Below are 18,096 nucleotides of genomic sequence, written 5' to 3'. Positions count from 1 at the left end.
AGAGCACAAAAGAGAAAGCACCTTGGTGCTGAAGCAGGGACTCATTACTCTTCTCCTGCAAAGCACTCTACAGCTCTGTCAGTAGAGTCCTGCAAATCTGCAGATATCCACTTTATATCCACAGGTATCCGCATCTGTGGACACGGACGCAGTTATCAGTGGCTCACTTTTGTGCATACAGATGTGAATGTGGACACAAATTTTGTATCTGCACAGGACTCTGTCAGCTCAGGCTGCAGTACTGCAATTATTGTGTAACTGGCCACACTACAGGATTATACTTACCACGGAGACTTGCAAGTCTCCTCGATGCCAGCCTCCTCATGCTTGTGACACCCCTCTCACCTACCTCAAAGGAACTGCACTACAGCTACTCACAGGAGGGTTCCTCCTTTTCCACAGATGAGGACACAGGCTTTTCTCCTCACCACTCGCCTCCTTGAAGACCAAAGACTTGACAGACAGCCAATGTACCAGCCCTATTACAACTAACCACCACAGTGGTATGGGCACCAATGGGTGTCCATAGTTCATAGAACCTGCACAGTTCTCTAGTCCCTGGCCAGAATGGAATCTATGGGGACTCTATATATCCTACTGCAAATAACAGGACTCCATTGAAATTCCACTGTTACCTCTACAACCCTATGAGGCAGGGGAACAGGACTTACCCATCACTGACCAACAAGAGGACATAGTCTATGATACATCTTAACCTAATGAGGCCCCTATGTCATTTGATGAGGCTGCTTCCACTCTCACTGCCACCCACGGTGGATAATTATACCCATTTCCAAGACCTCTTTAAACATATGGCAACAGAACTCCACATAGATATGAAGGTGTCAGAAACTCAACATGAGTTGGCCAACATACTACAGCCACCCTCCTTGGCTAACATAGCTTTACCTATCAATGTAGTGATTCTAGACCTGGCAAAATCAGTGTGGTAGACACCAGCCACAGCAGCACCAAACGGCAAGAGAGCAGATCCCAAATACTATGTGCCTCAAAAGGGCTCAGAATATCTCTTAATCCACCATGCTCCAAATTCACTAGTGGTGGAGCTGGCAATAAAAAGGTCTAAACAACAAGTCTAGAAATTCCCCTGGCATAGATAATAAGAGACTGGACATCTTTGGCCACAATGTTTACATTTCATCCACACTCCAATTCAGGGTTGCAAATTACACTGCACTACTTGCTAAATATGACCACAAAAACAATGCAAAGTTTACAAATGTTATTAAGGATTTCCCAGAGAACAAAAGGCAACTGTTTCAAGTCCTCATCACAGACAGACAAACAATTGACTGTGCTACCCTCCAAGAGGCTCTTGATACCGTGGATGCAGCTGCTTGAGCCACAGCCCACAGCTTTAGTCATGAGGCAGGCCTCCTGGTGCAACTCCACCACATTCTCTTCACAGCAACAACCAATGAGGTGCTTTACTCCATGAAGGATTCTCAAGCCACTCTTCAATCTCTGAGCATGCAGACACCAGCCACAATAAGATGCCAGTTTAGATACCTACCATACCAGAGAAACAGATACTCATATTACTCTCCACTTGCAGAGATCCCTAAGTTTATTTCAAGTTTCCACTCCTATTCAATAAATCTGAGTTACTGCTAGGTAAAATAATAGGGTGCTTTGAGATCAAATATCTGCAATATACATGGGACACCCATTCATGTGTCTTTGATGTAAATAAGCTCCTAGAGGAAGGGCTGAACTGTGGCTGATAGAAACTGGCAGAAGTGACCACAGTTAGTGTTGTAGGCCTCTGTCCTCCAATCATCAAGTGATACATAATCTTTTAATCAGCATGACTCTGTTGTTACTCCTACATGCTCTGAAAAGCAACAGGTCAGGTACTATAAATATGACCTTTAATCTTAGGCTAGAGAAATAAAAACTTAGAATTGTATAACAAAATGTGTGTGTGTTTATAAAAACACATATTTTACTTCCACACCTAAACAAACAAAAACCTAGCACAAGATCCAATACATTTTATGACAGGCTGATGGTGAAGTATACCTCCAACATATTTTAAAATCTCATTGTTAATTTGAATAACCTTAGTATTCATTTATGTTGCATTAAAGGAAGATGCAGGGTTTTTTGGGGGTGTTTTTATTTAATTAGTTTTGTTTTTCATATTCTAGAGTATCTAGAATGCATTATAAAGTAGTTTGGGTGTTATCTATTTGTATTACTGTTGAATAATGTGGGTTTTGCCCACGGAAGCTCATGATACTATATATGTTTGTTAGTCTCTCAAGATGCCACAGGCCCACAGGTCACTTTTAATCAGTTTTGTTCAGAATAATCCTAGTATGGATTAGGGCAGTTAAAGAAACACCGTACAAAACAGGGGGAGGAGGGGCCCCTTAATGTATATTTATAGATAACTACTGTATGATGAAAATGGGGAATGAAGGATTTAATAATGAAACAAAAGATTCAGGCATGCAGAAACAATAGTTTGGGGGAAGGAGAAAAACCCAGAGAGATTTGGAGTCCCTTTTATTATTTTTGGTGCTCAAGCCGGTTTGCTGGATACCTTAGAAAAGATAGACGCATTAAGCTCTTTCTTGCAGAAATGGAAAATCTCGCCGGTAGCAAACACATTCTTGCTGTTTTCCTCTCATCTCTGTAACCAGGCCCCAGAGCCTGACCTTCCCAGGCTCCGGCAGTGCAGAATCTATCTGAAAGATTAGCAGCGACCACAGGGCGTCGCCCTCCTTCCTAGACAGAGGATTCAACTCAACCCTGTTTCCAACGCTTCGGGTGCTGCAGCTCTTTCTGCGCCGGGCGGGGAGAAGGGAGAGGAGGAGCCGCAGCCGCAGCCAGAGGCCGGAATTGTTTCCTGGGCTAAGCGCAGCAAGCTGGGAAAGCGTTTCCGGAAGGCTGGTTACATCCCGCAGCTGATTTTGGACGCTCCTGGTGTGGGCGAGAGGAGGGAGCAGCCCGAGCGGCGGGAAGCGCAGGGGTGAGTCTGGCGAAGCAGAGCACGGCGGCCAGGTGCGCTCTGGTTCCCCTTTGCCTGGTCCCGCTGGGCTGCTCTCGGCGCCAGTGTGGGGCGAGCCGGGAAATGGCAAGACATGCCTCCGGGGCTGCGCCCGCGGGAGAGCGTGGGCTACGCTCTGTGCCAGCCGCGGCTGCTGTAGCAGCTGTGCTCCGTGGACGTGCCTGGCTCGCTTCGCTCTCCCTGTAGTGGCTGCGGGCGCAGGACGGCTCGGAGAAGGTGGCGGCGGCGGGGGATGCATCCCCGAATCTGTCCCATTAGCTCCACAGACTGGCTGCCTCTACTGGCCGTCAGCAGGGGTGGGGGAGTAGGGCCAGGTGGCGAGCTGAGAGGGAGCCGCAGCCCCTGCGCCTGTGTGTGCGCGCAGGAGAGGAACCCGGCGGCGCTGAGCTGTCTTCGGGGGGAGGATGCTGGCTGTGGAGATGAGCGGGTAAGGGAAAGTGCGGGGCTTAAAAAGCAAGAGGGAGATTATGAGTCAAGGCGCTGTAGGTAGGAAATGCCGGGGAGAAGACTGAAAAGGATTTCCAATAGGCAGGGCCCCTATAGCCCAGGATCTCCTCTCCGAGGTTATCCTTGTGGAGGCCCGCAGGAAGAGGAATGGGATACGATGTGTGTCGAGGACAGAGAGGTGGTGCAGAGCACGCACAATGTAGAAGTCATTTGAACAGTGAATACAGAAGAAAGTGACCCTTGGAAGCACACTGGGGTGTTTTGGAATTTGCCTTTTCCTTTTATTTAAGGACACCACTAATTAGCCAGGCTTTAAGTAATTTCAAAATCATGATTTACCTATCCAGCATATAGGGCCTTAACCTGCACTTCTGAAATGCATGGGATTTTTGTTGTTATTGTCTCCACTAGATCTTTTTAGCCCTTTATATTTTTCAAAGCATTACAGTCTCTGAGAGATATTTTATGAAAAGGTAAAAATTGCATAGTGGACATGCATTGAAAAGTCCAAAACAGACAAAATGGCTCTGACATTGGGTTGAATTTGTTAAGAAGTGGGAGATAGGGATCACAAGTCTTGCATTTTTTCTAATACAATAGTGTTAAGAGTCTCAAACTTAAGGAGGCAAAGCAGTTACTCATGACACTGGTAGTCTTACAGTATAATAGCAACATATACAGTCAATCTTAGTAATTCACCCTGAATTCTGCAAATCCCATAAGACTCTAAAATCCAGATAAGGGTACATCACTTTTAGCTGCTGCTGGCACTGTGTGCCCTTTAGATGCATGTCAACGTGCGTTATCGATTAATTCTAGATCTGATACTGTCATCATCTTGGTGTCGCTCATGCTTTAGTTATTTTGAGTGCATCAGAATTAGCTGACAAAGTTGTACTAAAACTATTTTCTGTATGTCTGACAGTCTTTAAAAACAAGAATGTAGCGTATTTGAATAAATAAGAATTTATAATAGCGAACATTTCACAACATCTTTGTGACAAAATCCCCAGTGAAATTAAGATGAATAAAGTAGAGAGTATTCGGAAAGAATAGTTTTAATGTGAGTTTAGAATTGAGAGGAATTCTCATCAGTCAAGTAGTCCAAGCAAATATGGTATTCCCAATTAGGGAGACAACCAAGATTAGATCAAAATAACATGGGCAGTATTCCCAGTGGATAGGTCTCAGAAATTCAAGCCAGGAGAGTTGGGTTCTTTTTCTCAGATTTGTGGCTGACGACGTGAGCAGGCTTTGAAGAAGATGAGATATGGCCCAAGCTCATACTAAGAGACTGATTCTGAGTCATTGAAGTCATTGGGAAATCTGGTTCCCTAGGGCGTATGGAATAGGATTGAATCTGTTGCAGTGTTTGAATTATACAGAGTAGGAATTTAGGAAGCTTGTAAAGAAAGAACTTCTGTACTTGAGATGACATGAAATAAGGGTTTCAGCAAAGGCAGGGTCCAGGTAAAGATTAATTATGGCTTTGTCTATATATGGTGATAAGCTTGACTGACTCATTAGTCTTGCATCATTTTTATCTGTCGGATGAGGAACAAGGATGACCGACTCTCCAAGTCTTTTGGACTTGGATACAAAGTTAAGTTCCACACTGGTAATGTACACTAAAAATACTTGACATAGTCTAGAACCATCGTGTCCAACCAGTTCTGAAACAGTAGCTGCTATAATGGCTACTGCAGTAGTGAACTAGCCACACTCATCTGGCCAAATAGTCACATATGACTAGAGGCTAGCATGTTGGACACCACAGATCTAGAATATACAGTGCAAATAAACCATGCAATACTTCAGAATAACCCCATAACCCACCTCAGAACTCTTAATAAATCAAAAAAGTATCTGGCTTTAATCTCCATTTCAAACATACTTATTTGAATGTAGTCTTTCTCTGGTAATACTGTTTTAATAACATTATTTTAAAAACACAACAAATTGCTCAGAGTTACCATATGGAATCTCTTGTGTCTAATGTGTAGACATTGGACCAATTTTAAATATATGCAGTTATGTTTACTTTAATAAAATTATTTTGAGAAGTAGATTTGTGGCCTGCTCAGTGGCCATTTCTAAAAAATATCTTGCTAGTTGGATTTCCTCCCTCCCCCCCAAACTACTGAGGAATTAGGCCATAGCAATGCCTAATTGCATGCATGGTTTTAATTTAGAAGTTTTCACACAAAGAGGTGACTTGGAATGGTAAATGTCTTTATGTGGCTTTATAACTTGTTGAACTGACTTAAAAATATAGACCGGAAAAAATTTAAAACTTGTTTCTAAATTGATTCTTGGATACCAGCTTCTTATAAATCCTATTTTATTATAAATCCCTGAAAAGAGGAGTCTCATGGAAAGGTGGTTGACTTTCAGTTGCAGTGGTGCAGATGATGATGTTAGTAGAAGATGGCAAAGATAATAGTAAAATCATCATAGAATTAAAAAAAAGCCATTTATTGAGTTTCTGCTTGTGGATTTTATATTAATGCCCATAATTCGGAGGCAATTAGATAAAACACTCACCAATGATTCTAGATAAGTTTATAATTATCTAATTGTATAACAGTTTCTTTTGTCCTGAAAGGACTCTAGATTTGGTATAAACAGGATTCATATGCCACTGAAATACAGCCCTCTTTGGTTGGAATGCAGTAAACATTTTTTGGGTGGCAACAATACATTAAAGTTTTTTAGGGAGGGAAATTAATCAAAACTATATGAAGAATTTTAGGGATGCACTTACAATGAAATTTGACCAAGATGTTGCCAAAAATACCATGGAATCTTTGAGGAAGACTTAATTTTACATCTTTTCTGAAAGATCCTGTGGTGCTAGTTCAATACGATCTTAGGCACTGATCTGCCATTGAACATGTGATGTGAGTTGCTACGAGGGCCCCATGGGTGCAGCAGTCTAACTGCATGGATCGGACTGCAGAATCTAGACCTCAATGGGAAAATATGTTGATGCTGAATCACCAGCTTTGTTACCTGCAGCACTGTGTACTGTCCTTGGACCTCACTTTTCCAGGTTTTAAAACACCAAATCCTATGAGATTTGAAGTGGCTCCAAGTTGTAACACATCCATTAGTGCATAATTGTCAAAACACCTCCATTTGCTGATTTTATTAAAAAATTTACCAAGCTTCTTTGTCATTTGGAAAACATATTTGTGTACTTATTCACTTTGTCATTTGGAAAACTACTGTCAAAACTAACTTTTTAATCTGTGTATACAAGATTACTGAGAATTACTATTTTTATATGTAGTCTTTAAATGAGTTAGGATGATTAAGGAGACATAGTCTATCTGTTAAAATAGTGATTTGAGCTTTAGGGTTGATGCTTTCACAGATGCCTTTCAATTGGGGTAGATAAACTGAGCAGACTATAGTTTACTCTGGGGAAATTATTTACAAATGTATATGTATATATTGAAACCTAGAGATCTGCTCATTTGTAGAGATTACATTAACTCTTTAGGTTCTGTACTCTTCCAAATAGTGTCTTCTCCATGTGAACAATTTTTTTTATTTGGACATGCTATAAACTTTACTTGCTGTGATAAATTGTCTCCAAGCAAACCTTTTTGTGTGTCTTATGTATCCATGCCATATGTCATACGGAACATTCCCTCTAATCTTTTCCATGTATGTGCAGAATAAATTTTTATTTTTATGTGCATTGAGGCACATGTGAATGTGTAGAAATACAACCTAGCTGTGGGCACTCTGCTAATAAGCAAGGCAACATTTGAGTCTCTCCTGAGTAGCCACACAGGTGCATGGCTTACAGGGAACACTGGTCACAGGACTCCACTGTTTTAAAATTACTGTGTAATATCTCACAGTGGTATTGGTGTGATCACACCAAAATAAACAATCATTTACCAGTTTAGATTCATTCACTGGTTGTTTTAAGTCTTTTGTTGGGAGAAACCAAGCTGTACTATATGGTTTGTTTGTTTTCCTTTTGCCTTCTTTACTATGCTGTATGTGTTAGGTATCTCGTAACAGACAAAGCAGACTTATCTGCCCCATGGTAAAATTCTGATTTTTGAAAACTGTAGGTGAATTATGCTATGATGATATGGTTTTAAACAGTGTTTCAGTTGATGTTAAAACATAGGTGCAACTGAATTTAAAAAAAAAATCACAAAAAGGAACATTTCCAATCCTTTATTGTTATTTTTAAAAAGTAAGATATCTTTCTAAAAATATACACCTGATGTATTTTTGATGCTATCAGTTTAAAAATATGTGGGTCACAGAATTTTATGTTCAGTAAAGAATAATTTTCCATTTGTTTATTAGCTAGTGGTGTTTCTTTCTCCACTCAGTGTAATTATGGAGTGTATGTAAGCACACTTAATTTCCAAAGGGAATGAAATTGGCAGACGTTGTTTTAATTTGTTTTTAACAGAAGAAGAGACTGATACTTGAAGTTATTACATATTTTGATAATGTTTATTTGTAGAGCCATTCTGTTCCTTTGTCATTGACTGACAAGAATGCTCCCTATGCAGTTGGTGGACATTAAATTATAATAATCTGGTGCCACAGGTAGGAATTAACTAACCCTTTATCTGAAACCTCTCAAGAATAATTTCTTCAATGGTGGCAGAAGGAGATACTATAGAGTCCTTAATAGCCAACTACTTAGACCATAACTTGACAATGAGTCATTCTATGTATTAATGTATAACTTCATATAAACAAACAAACCTTAAACAGTGATTTGGTAAATATGGCAAGTAATTTGATTCCTGAACCAGACAATATTTGTCTGTGTTAATGATAATTTGTTTTCCTTTCTATGAAATAATTCTTCTCAGAAAGAAACTTACTGAGTGGCAGTTGAGAAACTGCCCATGGATTGTAAGTTGTGCAGAAGTACGGAAAGTATGCTAAAAAAGAATAGGTATGATTGGGGAGAAAGGTAACTGGCAAATGCTTATCTGATTACTTTACATTATGTTGTGTTTAAGTCTCAATTAAACTTAACAGAGTTATTTAAATGACTAAGTGAATGTAAGACATTTTAATTGCCATTCATGACCTTACTAAAGAGTATTAAACAGGAGACCAGTTGGCATATGTAAATAGAGCCTGATTCAAAGTCCATTGTAATGAGTGGAAAGATTCTTGCCAGACCTATGGGGAGGAAAATAAAGTATAGATATGTGATGCTGATACCTGACTGATTGCAATAAGAGGATATTAATAATATATTTAGCCTTTGATATTTATGCTGCCTCAAAAGTATCTTAGGTGCTTTATTAAATAAAGAATAGCAAGGCAAGGTCTTTCTAATCTATCTATGGCACTTATACTGCACCAAACACCTTAGCATCTTAGGGTATGTCTACACTACAGGGTATTTTCGCAAAAACCTGCAGAGCAGCCACACCTCAAATGCGTTTTTGCGCAAGTAAATTTACAGTAAATCAAAAGAACAGAGGGGTTTTTGAGATGTAGGTATTCCTCTTTCTACGAGGAATAACTCCTTTTTGTGCAAAAGTTCTTGCACAAAAAGGTGTGTGTGGATGGGCAACAGGAGGTTTTTGCGCAAAAAGAGCCAATTGAACAAAGCACAGGTGCTCTGGTTGCTATTTACAGAATAGCATCAGAGCTTTCTTTTGAGAGAGCATCCATTCAGTCTGGACGCTCTCTTGCACAAAAGCACATTGCTTTTGCGATGCATTTTTGTAGTATGGATGCGCTCTTGCTCAAGAAGTTTTTGTGGAAGAACTCTTCTGCAAAAAGCTTCTGGTGCAAGAAGCCTCCAGTGTAGAGGTAGCCTTAAAGTCTAAATAGGCAACATATCACTTCATATCAACCTGACATTAGAAAGCCTGAACACACCAGCACAGGACCAAAATAAATGGTGGAACTGGTGGTTGCCTTGTGCATGTGAGTTTGTGAGTCTGTGTCAGGATAAGGAGAGATGATGGAAGCTGGGGAATGGGATGTAGCAGAAAGCAAATGAGTAGTAAAGATGAGATACTTTTTAGTTTTGTGTTCCTGTTTTACCATTGCTAGAAGGAAGAACAATTAACAAAACACAATACCAGAAAAATAAAGTGGAACTAACAATATGTACATCAAACTTCAGTGGTTTGTATTAGCATTTGTTACATTCTATCCTTCATATAGAATTCTCAGGCTAAAGACCACTGCCAGTGTTGCCCTAGGATGTATATAGGCTTCTCAGTCCTTTGTAAAGAACTCTGTTGAGATATCCATTTTTTAAAAATGCTGGTTGTGGTGTCTTTCTCCCTGTAAACAAAGCATGTCATGCCAGAAATGTGCCTTGTGACCATTAATAATGGAATTACTTAGCAGGCAAAGAAAGATAGGTAAAAGAGAGAGGCAGGCTATGGTCTAAGTAAAATATGCTGGGTCATTTGCAAACGTCTGTAAGCCCCAGTTTTAGAGCTGCCTCCAGAATATTATAAGCAATACAATTGCTATCAGCTTTCATTTCTTCTCCTTGAAAGGTGCTCTCACATTATTTTTGCCATTTGATAGTTCAAATAAACACAGCTAAATTATTTATGATTCCCACTAGGGAACTTTGACAGTTTACTCCCAACCTATTAAAATAAGTGGGGAAAATCCTGTTATTGCTTCTTGAGAGTTGGGGTCCTATGTGATTACAGTGAAGGTGGGGGCAGTGTAGTGATACATTTTTAAACAATATTAATGTCTGTTTAAACTATTAAAATTACATTGGTTAATTATTTAATTGTTAATCAGTTCAGTGAGGAGAAGGGGCAGAGGTACTTATATACTGGGAAGAAGGGGCACAATTGGTGCGGAGGAGGGCAGGACACAGGCTGGGCCAGATTAAGTCTTTTAGAGGCCCTAAGCACTGAGAAGATTATGGTGCCCCCCAATTGTAATTCAAAATAAAAACAATACTATACCGTAAAATAAAATAGTATTTTCTGAAATGACACAAAACTGACATGTCTTCTGAAATTAAAATAGCTTCTTTCTAGATTTTCTGATTGCAAAATTCTGGATACATTCATCGAAGCTGACTTGATGAAACACGTCCGCTTCCATACACAACAGGGAAAGTGAATCCAGTCTGTCCTGACACATTGTTGTTCTCTGAGGGTTTTATATTCTTTTCAGCTGAGAAAAAGAGTGTTCTGCGGAGTTCTGACTTTTCCCACAATGACAACTGCGATGCCTTTTTTGAAATTTCAAATTTTTTCAAAAAAAAATCTCATTTTTTTGGTGCCCCTGCTTTGCTGGTGCCCTAAGCACATGCTTAGTCTGCTTATTGGATAATCCAGCCCTGTCACAGGAATTCCTGGTGCAGAGTGCAGTGGGGTTGGGAGATTATCTGTGTGTACATGGATGGGCGCTGCACACTTTGCTCTGATCCCACCTCTTGGGTTGATCCTGGTGCTCTAAGCTGATACAGAGACAGCAGCATGGGATGAGGGGCATTTGGCTCCCAGCGCACAGCATCTTCCGGGGAACTGACTGCTGCCCTGCTCTGCAGATGCATGTAGCCACTGACAAATTTTTCAGTGGCTACCTGATTAGCCAGTTACCTGCATTTTAACATCCCTACTTAGAGTACTTTACTTTTTCTTCTGCCCTGTTAGCATCCATTCTCCTTCCCTTCACTGCAGAGGTTTCTATATCATGTTAAAATCCTCATGTTTTGTCAAGCAATGCTGATCTGTGTGTGGGGAGCGGGGGGAGGGGAGGAGGAGGAGAGCAAAGGCTTTCACCTTAGATGGGGAGTATGTAACGTGAGCCCTGCCACCTCAGGTGGTGGGGCTTGGGCTCAGGCTTTGGCTCTGAGCCCCAACAAATATAATGCCATCCCTGGCAACCTCCTTAAAATGGGGTGGCGCCCCCTAAGAATGGAATGGTGACCCATATTTTGAAAACTGCTATTTTAAGCCATTGCTTTAGAACTATGGTGTCCAGCACGCTGGCTACTAGCCACATATGGCTATTTGGCCGGTTGAGTGTTGCTAGTTTGCTATAACAGAACTGGTTGGACACCACGGCTTTAGAAAATAAGTTCACAGTATGGCTCAGGTGCTATTCTCAAATGCCTCCATGCACAGCAATTGTCTGGAATGGAGTAGTCACAGGATAGTTCTCTTGTCAGCTTGGTGAAGAGTTAGAGTTCGGTGTAATGAGAGAGTCCTCTGATGGTGATGGAAGGGAAGCAGCTTGTAGAATGAAAGCCTGAAGCAATTACATTTTAAAAACACATGCATGTGTGCTGACTGCTCTATAGGTGACATCTTCCTTTGAGTGAGTAGGGAGAGCAGTGTAGGAACCCTCAATAGGAAAGTGTCATTTGGGGTGACTCTTAGCTGTCAGGTTAAACATCTGTGTGTTTGCAGGAATGGGAATGTTGCTTTTTTTTTTTTTTTTTTTTTTTTTTTAGGCAGAGTTATCTGGGTCTTCTGAGAGAAGGCATGTGGCTTGGCTGGTTTGGTCCTGTCTCTGTCCTCCTGTAGTCTCAGGGTGAGAGTGAGGCTTGGTCTGCACTGCAAACTTATGTTGGTAGAACTGTGTCACTCAGGAGGTGTGGAATATCCTAATCTGCAGTGTAAACAGTATTCTGTCAACAGGAGGGCTTCTCCCATTAATATAGCTACTGCCTCTCAGGGATCAGATGTTTCCAATCAACCCCCCAACTAAAGCAAATAGAACTATTAAAAGTTAACCATGATAGATAACCTGCATCTCATAGTTTAGAAGGCTGTCACAAGGGAAATTGTACAGCTTTTGGAGAGGATTTATGATATTCACAAAGGACACAGGAAGTATCAGACCAGAAGGTGACTAATATGCTAGTTCCCATAATTAAGAAAGGAACTGTGTGTATCCAGCTAACTTTAGAAGCCTCACCTCAGGAAGCCTCACCTCAGGAAGGATATTAAAAATGTTGATTAAAAGATTTAAAATATATATTTACATTTAGTTTAGCAGTGTAGTAAAGGAGAGTGAGCATGGATTTATAGAAGAAAGATCATTCCCGATTAAAAGAATTATTTAAAACTACTATAACTGACAAGAGAATTTGGGCCCATTAGTCTTTTGCTTTGGTTTAGGGGAAAAAAGAAACATTCAACATAACTTTTCTGTCTTTTATGAAAACATATTTTTTACTCTCCCGCAACAAATTATTTTACAAAGTCACTGAGGCATTGCATATACAAAGAGAACTATTAATAATGTTTTATCAAAAAGACAAATATCAGGAGAAGTTTGTTTTAGTTTAATTTTTGGAATAGTAAAACTGTTGTCTTTGGAAAAACCATTTGGATTATTTTGAGAGACCAGTAATAGCAAGAAGTACAGAATAGCGTGGGAACCAGACAATTTAAATATGCTTATGAGAATATCACATGTAGTATATAAAATAAATGGTTAGTTTTGCTGCTACTTCTCTCATTCTTCATCTTTTTCTGTGTATAAAATGCAGGGGATTAGGATGGATTTATTGTATATAATTATGGCTTCTGATTATGGTTTTCATTGATAAACAATGATAAAACTCTTGTGACATAATAAATAAGTAGATTAATAAAAGTGAAATTTGCATTCATCCAATAAACACTGGAAAAACATCAGAAATAGTGTATCTAAGGTCTTGTCTACATGGAGTAATAATGCAATCTATAAGGGTATGATTTCTAAAACTCACTAATGTATTACATGTTAAACGGTCCAGATAGATTGGTACTATGCATTGAAGATTCCCTATTGTACTTTTATAATAGACATTATTCATTACAGTATATATAAATAGAGTGTTGAAACCCCAATTGTTTTATGTTGACATAAAACTAAAATATTACTAAAACACACACCGAAAATTGAAATTAATAAACCACGAAAGATAGAAACTATGTATAACTTATCTATTTATGTTGACTTGATAGCCGCTTCAGGAGATATTAACGTAAAATTTTAATGCTGGTTTAGTCACCAAATTCAATCAAAATAAATGCTTTTAAAGCACGTACATGTACTATTTTTAGGGATGTAAAATCCCATGTAATTATTTAACCTAGTGTTTCCCAATTTTATTTGGCCACGGAACCACTAGGGTTGCCTTAAAAAAAAAAAAAAAAAAAAAAAAAAGGCCCCCACCGCGTTTCATCAAGCAACAAAAAACAACCCACCGCCACCATGATTCCTGCCGTGGCTCTGTCTCTTTAAGAGGGGGGTGGGAGAGTTCCAGCTTCCCAGGGTTCCACGGAGCACCAATTGGGAAACACTGATTTAACCGGTTAAATGTTAAGTTTAGCCAGTTAACTGACGAAATGGGAGCCACCGTGACCCGGCTGGAGCACGCAGGAACTGCTCCAGCCTAGCTGCTTCTACCCTCCTGTCAGCCGACGGTCAGGGCAGTGAGTCCCTTATGACCGGCTGAAGTTCTTTTAAATTGTGCTTGGTTCTGTTACAGCAACTGAAGGAGCAGGTTAAAGCTTAAACAGTTACTATTTTATTGTTACAGGGTAAACTTAGTTGTTAAATGCTACTGCTGTGTTACAGATAACACAGACACTACAAAGGACAGGACAGAAATTACACTAAGAAGTCACTTACAGGTACCATGAAAACCTTTTGGTTCTCTGAGCTCTTATTAAATGCATGCAAAATAGACACATAGCAGGTATATATTCTCACCCCTGCGTTCCAGACTTGGCGTGGCCAGCGTCTTTCTCTCAATCCCTCGGGAAGAAGTAGGGCGAGGTTGGGCGTCCCACAGACCTCGGGAGACAATCAATACCTGCCAGCAGGTATAGATGATTGGAGCTCAAATTGGGTGGGCAACTCAACCCTCTTTATACCCCTTGGGTCACATGGGCTTCTTCCTGGTCTCAAGTGGCCAATTAGGAAAAATGGCTTTGAACACCAAGTTTCCCACGAAGGGTGCAAAGCATAATTTACACCTGGGAAAATGCAGACAATGGGCACCTCTGGTATGTGATGGGCGAAGATTCCTCTCCTGGGACAGTGCAGGCGTGTCAATTACTGGTACTAGCCATCAGGGCGACGGGAGGCCCCGGGTCGTCAGCTAGCCCATTTACTGTCTGGTTTCTGTTTATGGTAGAGTCAGGGACAGGCAGCACACCTGCGTTCCCAGGGCATCAAAGGCTGACTGCCTTTCTCTTGCTCTCTGGGGGGGGGGGGGGGGGGGAACCAAGATGGGGTTCGTGGAAAACCAAGATGGGGTTTGTGTCTGGCTACACCTCCTCCCCTGGCTGTCGCTCCCTCTCATCCTCTGCACAAAGCTGCTGACTCCCAGCCCATAGCCCAGCATGGGATTGGAAGCAGCAGGCTGGGAGTTGACAGCCCTCCAATTCTTCCCCACTCCCCACTGCTGTTTCTGCCACCCCCCTCACATGAGGCTGCCAATTCCCAGCCTTCCATCCGCTGCAGGCTGTGGGCAGGGGACTACTCCTGGGTAACAGTTAGCCATTACCTGTGCACATCTCTAGCTATTTCTGAAATATGTATAAGATCCTCTTACAAACTATAGTTTGCTACAGTTATTTTAAAAAAGCAGTTTGTCTTCCTTTTAATTTGTGTACCCTATTACAGGAATTTTTATCAAACTATATTCCATGTCTGCTCCTAGAATTTCTCATCTCACGTACTTTCTCCACATGGATTCTGTACATCCCCTTTTGAAATTCTGATATGAATTTAAACTTTGTTAAACTTACTGCTCCACTCCCTAAAAACACAAAATAACAGCAGCTATATTAACCGTTATATTATCTATGAGGTTTGTGGACTAAATTGTTTCTTGTGAAGTTCAGTATAGATATTCACTAATGAGATTGTCACAAATTATTATATTTATTGTCTAAAATTACACTTTTTTAGGTGGTGGAATTTGGTTTTAGTTTGTATTGGGGAAAATATGGCCTTCAACCTCATGATGGTAAATTCGGCATGTCCTAAATGTCATTGTGATATAACATAATATTTCATAGAATCCTAGGGCTGGAAGAGACCTCAGGAGGTCATTGAGTTCAGTCCTCTGCCCAAAGCAGGACCAATCCCAACTAAATCAACCCAGCCACGGCTTTGTCAAGCCGTGACTTAAAAACCTCTAATTTCATAAAATTGTATGTTGTCTGGGAACTCTTGAATATTCCTCAAGTGGAATTGACTTGAGAAAATCATCATGATCCCACATGTTTCAGGACAGCAGCGGCACTAGAATGAGGGGTGATCATGGAGAATGTTCTAGAAAGCCTGAGCAGTAGGAGTGGGAATGATTAATAAGGGCTGAATCTCCAAAATTCTTAGGTAAGAATCCCACAGCTTAGAGGCTTATCTGCAGCTTCTCAGTACAATTAAAAAAAAAAAAAACCACACACACACACACACACACACACACACACACACACACACACAAATTAGGATAGCTTTTTTTCCTTATGACTTTTACACTTTTGGAGTTAGACAAAACGAGGAGGTGCAAAGATATGCAGGTATGTTGAGGTGTGTTTTTTTGTTTTTTTTTTGAAAGACCAAGAAGTTCCTTCAATGATTTTTTTTTCCACCTCAGTTAGCAAAAAAGCGCCATTCCCTAGTTAAAATATAACTTCCGTATTTCCCCACTCCCCCAGCCCCACAGAATGCATATTGTTGGAGTAGCCTGTGGTGGTTGATTGAGGGTGAGGAGAGTACATTGTACTTTCCACGAAAGTGCTTACCTATGCTGATGGGAGTCAGATCAGGTTGTTCTTGTGGTAATACCAGGCACACCTATGACATGGCCACTGTCTGAGCAGTAGACATCCTGGTCCCAAGTAAATCACAGAAGACTGAATATTTTAACCAGCAGGATTGGCCTTAGAACAATCGTCTCCAAACTACAGGGCATACGCTGTTAGGGGGTGCAGGAGAATGTTTAGGGAAGTTTGCCACACGAGAGTGGGGGTAGGAAAGGAGTACCACCCACCTTATTCTGCCCCTCAGCTCCACTCAGGCTCCACCCCCCCCCCCCCCCCCCGGTCCAGTCCCTTGCCAAGGCCCCAGCTTTGGCTCCGTGTCCTGGCTATATTTACAAGGTGAAGACTTATTTTTATAAATAAACTGAAAGCTGAACTTCTCCTTCATGGGCTCCTAGATTCAGCCATATCCCCTCCAGCTCAACAGTGTTGCAATGTGTGAAAACTTTTTTAAAGAAAATAGCCTGGAAACCCAAATAAATCAGATTTCATTGAATCCTCCCTAAACGGTTCATGTGGGAATTAGGCCTGCTTCTACTGTTCTCAGAATAACACCTTGAAGAGTAAATATAGAGCTAGAAAAAATAACACTTGGTGTAGTTGACTGCATTCCAGCTCACATTACACAAGCTGTGCAGGACAAAGAGAGCTGATCTTGTAAAGTTGAAATTATGGTCTTTAACTCTGGTTTTTGACCTGGTAAATCTCATTGCACCTTGAAAGCTCTTAAATTTTGTACAGGGAAGGTCTCAAATCTTGGATTACTTAATTGCTACACACGTGCCAAGGTTTAAAATAGCACAAGTGGCTAGAATAGTCCAGCTGCAAAACGAGGAGTGGATGAGAAAGGAGGTGAGGAAATTGGGCGGACACACGAGAGAAGACAGGAGACCGTGAATGTGGATTAATCAGGCCGTAACTTTATTATCTTAAAATAGCTGGGTGTGCATGGCCAAAAAATAGTACAGTGTAGGTCATCATCGTTTCTACATAATCCCTACGTGGGGCCCACCCGTCCCTGCTGCCGTTCCCTTGGATGAGGTAAAAAAGGGCTATACATGGAGGAGAGACCGCTCCATGCTGTGCTGGATGTGGGAGTCCCAAATTCCCTTTCTTGGCTCCCTTCAAGGATGCTTTCTTTCCATTCCGTTTTATCCAATAACAATATTCCTTCTATACTGAATGCCCGCATGGACATCAGCCACCAGTTGTATTAAGTGGCAATGTTCAGCTCCCCTGCCTCTATCCTAGTGGTCCCAGACCTGCTGGAAAGAAAGCTAAAGACCCAACTTGAGACAGTCAAACACTGCAGAGAGGGAAAAATTCCTTTGCTGCTGCAAAGAGAAAAAGGGTGACTAGTATAATGCCCACAGTAGGTTATGAGGCAACTTGGTCCTTGTGCAAATTTTGTGGGTTGGTCAGGGCTACCAGTCTGATCCAAGTAAAAGTGAGCTTCCCTATGGCTGTGTGGATTATAAAAAAGACTGTAATTTTCTCATGGAAATCACGGAATCGGTGACTTCCTGAGACTTCTGTGATTTCAGCCCACAGAGCTTGATTTCCCTGAAGGTCCTAGTAGTCACAAGTGTCTGGGACCCTGGGAGCTCTGAGCTGCTGTGGACAGCAGGGGTGCCCTGCTGCTGTGAGTGGCAGGGCTGCTGGGGGGATTCTGCAGCTCCCCATTTTATCATGTATATTTTTAATAAAAATCATGGATAGGAAGAAGGTTGAAGGTTTCTGTTAATTTTTCTTTATTGACCTGTCCCTGACTTGTATTAAAAATATGACAAAAATCTTAGCTTTAGGTATAAATACCCCCTCTCCTTTCTGGTTAGTAGGAAGAGC

The 18,096-nt window shown here is 41.0% G+C and overlaps 1 protein-coding gene across 9 annotated transcripts in view; it reads left to right on the top strand.

Annotated features, from left to right (window-relative positions):
- Positions 1–2,775: 2,775 nt before the first annotated feature.
- Positions 2,776–18,096, top strand: part of APBB2 (amyloid beta precursor protein binding family B member 2) — a 311,717-nt gene continuing 296,396 nt past the window's right edge. For 2 of the 9 annotated variants that reach the window (XM_006129485.5, XM_006129484.4), the window contains exon 1: positions 2,782–2,998. The gene's annotated coding sequence lies outside the window, so the exon portion shown is untranslated. Of the gene's footprint in view, positions 3,031–3,442; positions 3,465–18,096 lie in introns of those variants that run through there. The other 7 variants (XM_089777852.1, XM_089777853.1, XM_006129479.4 and 4 more) reach the window with 7 other exon arrangements.

The sequence above is a fragment of the Pelodiscus sinensis genome, chromosome 4, assembly GCF_052426305.1.
Source record: "Pelodiscus sinensis isolate ZL-2025 chromosome 4, ASM5242630v1, whole genome shotgun sequence".
Classification (NCBI taxonomy): domain Eukaryota; kingdom Metazoa; phylum Chordata; order Testudines; family Trionychidae; genus Pelodiscus; species Pelodiscus sinensis.
Note: the sequence above shows the minus strand (reverse complement) of the source record. Positions and strands in the feature narration are given on the sequence as shown.